We start from the raw sequence: 7,039 nt of genomic DNA, 5'->3' as shown, positions 1-7,039 counted from the left end.
CGTTTTCATCACTATTTATCTCCACTCTCTTTATATTTCATATTACTTTATTTATAGAGTGAATATACATAATTTTTTTTTGAAAGACGATAAAGTCTTCAACAAAAAAAAATTTACTTCGGTTTTGTTTTTTAATATTATGAGACTAATTAGTTTTTGTCGTAAAGAGAGAGAAAAACTATTAGTAGTGTATAAAGAGAGAGAATGGTATTTTATTACTTATGTGTGTTCTATATACTTCACATTACATTGCTATTTATAAGCACAAAGAAATTTTACTTTTCAAACATAATTAAATGCAATCACCCTTGGTAAACTAAGTCTTATGCAAAATTGTCATCTACATCATTCATCCTTATCACAACACTCTCCTTGAATGATCACTTAGGATTATGCATCGTTAAAACCTTACTAAACAAAAATCAATGGAAAAAACTTTAGTGAAGGAAAAAGAGTACAAAATCCTTTGTGATGGAGACTGCCTCATTAAAAACCTTGTCAAGAAAAACCCAATGGGAAAAAACCTAACCAAGGGAAAAAGAGTACAGTCTCCCCTTCTTGTCGACATCATTTAATATCTCGAAATCAGCGCATCCCAAATTGATGTACCAGTATTTCAAAAGAAAATTTTGGGAGTGACTTTGTGAATAAATCTGCCAGATTATCACTTGAGCGGATCTGCTGGACATCAATTGTCCCTTGATTTTGAAGATCATGAGTGAAGAAGAATTTGGGAGAAATATGCTTTGTTCTATCACCTTTGATATATCCGCCTTTAAGTTGAGCAATGTATGTTGTATTATCTTCAAACAAGACAGTTGGAGCTATCTTCTGATCAATCAGTCCACATGATGACAGAATATATTGGATCAAACTCCTCAGCCAAAAACACTCGCGACTAGATTCATGTATCGCTAGTATTTCAGCATGATTAGAGGATGTTGTTGCAATCGTCTGTTTTGTGGACCTCCATGATATAGCTGTACCATCATATGTGAACAGGTATCCTGTTTGAGATCTCCCTTTATGTGGATCAAACAAATATCCTGCATCTGCATACCCAACTGGTTGTGAGTTGGATCCATAGGGATAAAACAATCTCATATCAACCGTTCCATGAAGATATCGAAAGATTTGTTTAATTCCATTCCAATGTCTTCGGCATGGAGAGGAACTATATATTGCTATTAAATTCACAGCAAATGATATATTGGGTCTTGTATTATTAGCAAGATACATTAGCGCTCCAATGGCACTAAGATATGTTACTTCAGGACCAAGGATATCTTCATTTTCTTCCTTATGACGGAATTAATCCTTTTCACATTCAAAGATTTTACGATTATTGGGGTACTTAATGGATGCGACTTATCCATATAAAATCTCTTCAAGATCTTTTCTGTGTATGTTATTTGATGAATGAAGATCACATTTGTTGTACGCTCGATCTGCAGGCCAAGACAGAATTTAGTCTTTCCAAGATCTTTTATCTCAAACTCTTCTTTTAGAATTTTTATAATTGTTGGAATCTTTTCAAGAGTTCCAATGATATTTAAATCATCAACGTACACAGCAATTATAATGAATCCATATGCAGATTTTTTTATGAAAACACATGGACAGATATCATCATTCTTAAATCTGTTTTTGGCCAGATACTCAGTAAGACGATTATACCACATTCGTCCAGATTGCTTTAAACCATATAAAGATCTTTGCAATTTAACTGAGTATAACCCCTGCGAATATTCATTGGATGGCTTAGATATCTTCAATCATTCAGGGACTTTCATATAGATATCACGATCTAATGAGCCGTATAAGTAGGCTGTTACCATATCCATTAAATACATATGTAGTTTATGATATGCAGATAAACTGACCAAATAACGCAATGTCCCTTCAAAATCTATATCAGGCCTTTGTGAGAAATCTTGTGCCACAAGTCGAGATTTATAGCGTACAACTTCATTTTTCTCATTTCGTTTTCTCACAAATACCCATCGATATCCAACAGGTTTTACATCTTCTGGTGTACGGACTACAGGTCCAAAGACTTCACGTTTTGCAAGTGATTCTAATTCAGCCTTCATGACTTCTTCCCATTTTGGCCAATCATTTTTTTGTCGACATTCTTCAACTTATCTTGGCTCAATTGTCTACTTTCATGCATGATATTTAATGCCACATTATATGCAAGTATTTTATTGACAATTGTCTTATTTCGGTCCCATTTCTCTCCTGTAAAGACATAATTTATCGAGATCTCGTCATTTTCACAATTTTCAGGTACTTGAACGTCTTCTGGCGTTAAAACTATATCTGAATTTTGGACAACTGCAGGTGTCTTTACTATGTCTTTCACAACAGGAATAGCATTTACCTCTTTTCTTTTTCAAAGATTTTTGTCTTTGGAATCGACAGGCCTGCCACACTTCTCGCATGAATTTGCTTCGGTGGCAATTTGTCCGACTAGGACATCAACTCAAATCGAAACTTTTTAGCCGGTATATAGGCTTTAGTTATCCTTTTCTTATTAGAAAATGCATCAGGCAATTCATTTGCTATTCTTTACAAATATATAATCTTTTGAACTTCTAGTTCACATTGCCCTGATCGAGGATCCAAATGCATCAAACATGATGCATTCTAATTAAGTTCCTTTTCAGGAGGCTTATTCTCTCCCCCTAATGTTAGAAATTTTGATTCATCAAAATGACAATCTGCAAATCGGGCTTTAAATACATCCACAGTTTGTATCTCAAGATACCTTACTATAGAGCGAGAATCATATCCAACATATATCCCAAATTTTCTTTAGGGTCCCGTTTTGGTGCGAGAAGGTGGTGCAATGGGAACATATATCGCACACCCAAATATTCTTAAATGAGAAACATTTGGCTGCTGGCCAAAAGCTAATTATATAGGAGAGAACTGATGATAACTCGTTGGCCTCAAACGAATAAGTGCTGCGGCATGTAAAATAGCATGCTCCCAAACCGAGGTTGGGAGATTTGTTCTCATAAGTAAGGGTCTAGCAATTAATTGGAGCCTCTTAATAAGTGATTCTACTAACCCATTTTGTGTGTGAACATAAGCTACTGGATGTTCAACACTTATTCCATTAGCCATACAATAAGCATCAAATGCTTGGGAAGTAAATTCACCAGCATTATCAAGACGAATTGCTTTGATTGGATTTTCTGGAAATTTTGCTTTTAATCGAATAATTTGAGCCAGTAATCTCGCAAACGCCAGGTTGCAAGAAGACAATAAGCACACATGTGACCATCTCGAAGATGTGTCTATTAGGATCATAAAATATCTAAAAGATCCACATGGTAGATGAATAGATCCACATATATCGCCTTGAATCATTTCTAGGAATTCAGAAGACTCAAATCCAATTTTTACTGGTGATGGCCTTAAAATTAACTTTCCCTGAGAAGATGCAACACAACAAAATTCACTAGTTTTAAGAATCTTCTGGTTCTTTAGTGAATGTCCATGGGAGTTTTCAATAATTCTCTGCATCATGGTTGTTTTTGGATGACCCAATCGATCATGCCAAGTTATGAATTCATTTGGGCTAGTAAACTTCTGGTTTACAATGACATGTGATTCAATTGTACTAATTTTGGTATAATATAACCCAGATGAAAGTGAGGGTAACTTTTCTAATATAACCTTTTTATTTAAATCATGAGTTGTGATACATAAGTACTCATGATTTTTCTCATTCATTGTCTCAACATGATTTCCATTTCGGCGAATATCTTTGAAACTCAATAAGTTCCTTAGAGACTTAGTAGATAATAGTGTATTATTTATTATGAATTTTGTTCATCTGGAAAACAAAATTATAGCTCTTTTGGAGCCTTCTATCACATTATCCGAGCCAATAATAGTATTAACATATTCTTCTTTTTGCACAAGATGGGTAAAATATATATTACTTTTGAGAATAGTGTGCAAACTTGCACTATACGCAAGGCATACATCTTCATTATATATCCTTGTCATTCTCTTCAAAGATAAATAATAATAATAAAATAAGTAAAAGTATATGCACAGTAAAATTATTTTATTAATTGAAATTATTTTTTTAAGAAGTACGGTACATAGAATCATATACTAAAGATTTTTGTTATTATTATCTTATACACATTCAGTAATTTTAAAATTCACAAATATCATATTGAAATTCAGATGCATACAAATAAAACTCAACGATAAGTTTCTTACATTATTTATTTACATGAATACCTAACAAACTCACATATTAAACTCTTCCATCATTGATCGAATAGCTAATATTTTCTTCAGGATCCTCAAAGAAATCAGATACATCATAATAAGTGGTAGAATTTTCAACATCATTTGAAACAAAATTTGTTTTCTTTTTTGTCGTCTTTTTTCAAAGATGCTTGATAAAGATCGACTAGGTGACTTGGGGTACGACAGGTACGTGACCAATGGCCATTTCCACCACAACGGAAGCATTTATCCTCAAATGATTTACTTTTCCCATTGTTTCTTTCTTTATCCCACTTCTGGTGAGATCCTTTCTTGTGAATATAATTCTTCTTCCTTCCATAATTTTTCTTATTACCAAAATCTTGTCATTTACCTCCTCTGGGGTTATGATTTGCCGCATTTGCTTTAGCAAATGGGGCGGCGCTAGCTGGGCACACTTCATGATTCCTTAAAAGCAACTCATTATTGCGTTCAACAACAAGAAGGCAAGAAATTAACTCAAAATACTTTTTTAAATCCTTTTTTTGATACTGCTGCTGCAGGAGCACATTCAAGGCACAGAAGGTTGATAAAGTTTTCTCTAACATATCACTATCAGATATTCTTTTCCCACATAATTTTATTCGTGAGGTAATTTGAAACATTGCTGAATTATATTCATTTATGGATTTAAAATCCTATAGACGCAAGTGCGTCCATTCATATCGGGTTTGAGGAAGTATCACCGTCTTTTGATGATTGTACCTTTCTTCAAGGTCTTTCCACAGATCTGCAGGATCTTTTAATGTGAGATATTCATTTTTCAATCATTTGTCAAGATGATAACGAAGGAAAATCATGGCCTTGGCTTTATCCTTTTGGGATGCATTATTTTCAGCCTTAATGGTATCTCCAAGATCCATTGAATCAAGATGGATTTTAACATCTAGTATCTATGATAAATACTTATTTTCAGATATATTAAGAGTATTAAATTCAAGATGAGAGAGCTTTGACATAATGAAAATTTGTTACCTGGAGTTTTCCTAAAATTTGATTAGAGTCTCGTATTGTAGAATAAATAAAGAAGATATATAAAATAAAGAAGCGTAAATAGAAGACTCTAATATTAATATAATTAGCTCAATAAAAATTATTCATATATTTATTAATATATGCAGAAAGGAAGAGAGAGAGAGAGAAACTATTAGTAATGTATAAAGAGAGAGAAGGGTGTTTTATTACTTGTGTGTGTGTTCCATATGCTTCATATTAAGTTGCTATCTATAAGCACAAAGAAGCTTTACTTTTCAAACATAATTAAATGCAATCATTGGTAAACTAAGTGTGTGCTTGCATTTCAGTTTGCAAACGTGAGTTTGCATAAAATTGATTTTACAAAATTGATTTTGATGAAAAGTAAGTTTGGGTTAACGTGATTTATGTTTGATAATATTTGTATCAAAATTGATTAACATATAAAAAATAGTATAGAAAATGATAAAAAAAAACTCATATAAAAACATAACATCAGAAATCGTAACACTAAAAATTAAAATATGAAAATGAGTACTAAAAATAATAAAAAATTAAAATATTCAATTTACTAGTAACAGAAGAAAATCTGAACGATTTTGATTGAAAAAAAATGAAAGGAAGAACTCTGAAAAAGTAAAAAGAACTAGAAAGAACTACTGTGAAGCTTATAGTTATTGGTATCCTTTTTTATAGAAGAAAATGAAAGGTAAGGTTGGTAAAAAAGAAGAAATTTTCTCACCTAATTTTCTAAAGGTAATTAGCAACCATAAACGTAAAACGCAGAAGTTACAAATTTTAGCTTCTTCTCAACGTGGGTTCAGAGGCAGAATCGTTTATGCGTTTAGAAAGAAAAAAATTGCCAAATATAAAAGTGAAACTTTCAAGAAGCTCAAACGCACTTCTTTCTTCACCAACGTGTTTGCCAAACACACTCTAAGTCTCATGAAAAATGATTATCCACATAATTCATCTTTATTACAACAGTTTTTATGTTAATGATTTCTCTCCACAACATGCTTATGTGATAGTTAATCACTAATATATTCTCTATTTAATTTTTATAAATAAAAATAATTAAATTTTTTTTAATATTTTATAATTTTACACAATAAATTTAATCAATATATTTAAAAAATATTAAAAATCAAGCCATTTAATTTTTTTTTTTGGTCATATTTATATGATTGATCATTCTCCTATTTCTCTCAGATTTAGTAATGTAACTAGGTTTTTAAATTTTAATCAATCATTTCGAATCCATGCTTATATGCACAAAAAAGTCACTAGAAAGATAAACCCGAGTAATTTCACATAATTTTGTTCAAGTTTTCTACTAGTAAGGATGGATCTAGAAATGATATTATGGAGGGGCCAATAAGGAACTAAGGCCGCCACTCGCCCTTTATGTCCGTCCCTGTCTACTGGTATCTGTGGGGCACCGGGCACTACATATGTTTCTACTATATATGGATGTATAATAAATAATGCAAAAACTGTTACCGGAAAATGGAAGATATAGAACTTTAATTTAGTCTTTTTGGTACAGGTACAATTTTTTTTTAATGGGTTTTATTATTAATTTATTACTAATTGAATGGCTGGGGACAAAGTTTGACCAAAAGTCCAAAGAATAAGAATCAGATTTGTTTTTTAATCTTTACATTATCTGCCACGTGTCTGGTCATCGTGCATCTGATCAATTAGGCTTTCTCGCACACGTTTGCAACCTTATCCATTTTCCACACTTACACTATGTTTGATTTGA

This window comes from Arachis ipaensis, chromosome B03, assembly GCF_000816755.2.
Source record: "Arachis ipaensis cultivar K30076 chromosome B03, Araip1.1, whole genome shotgun sequence".
NCBI lineage: Eukaryota > Viridiplantae > Streptophyta > Magnoliopsida > Fabales > Fabaceae > Arachis > Arachis ipaensis.
The sequence above is the reverse complement of the archived record's forward strand: the minus strand, read 5'-3'. Positions refer to the sequence as shown.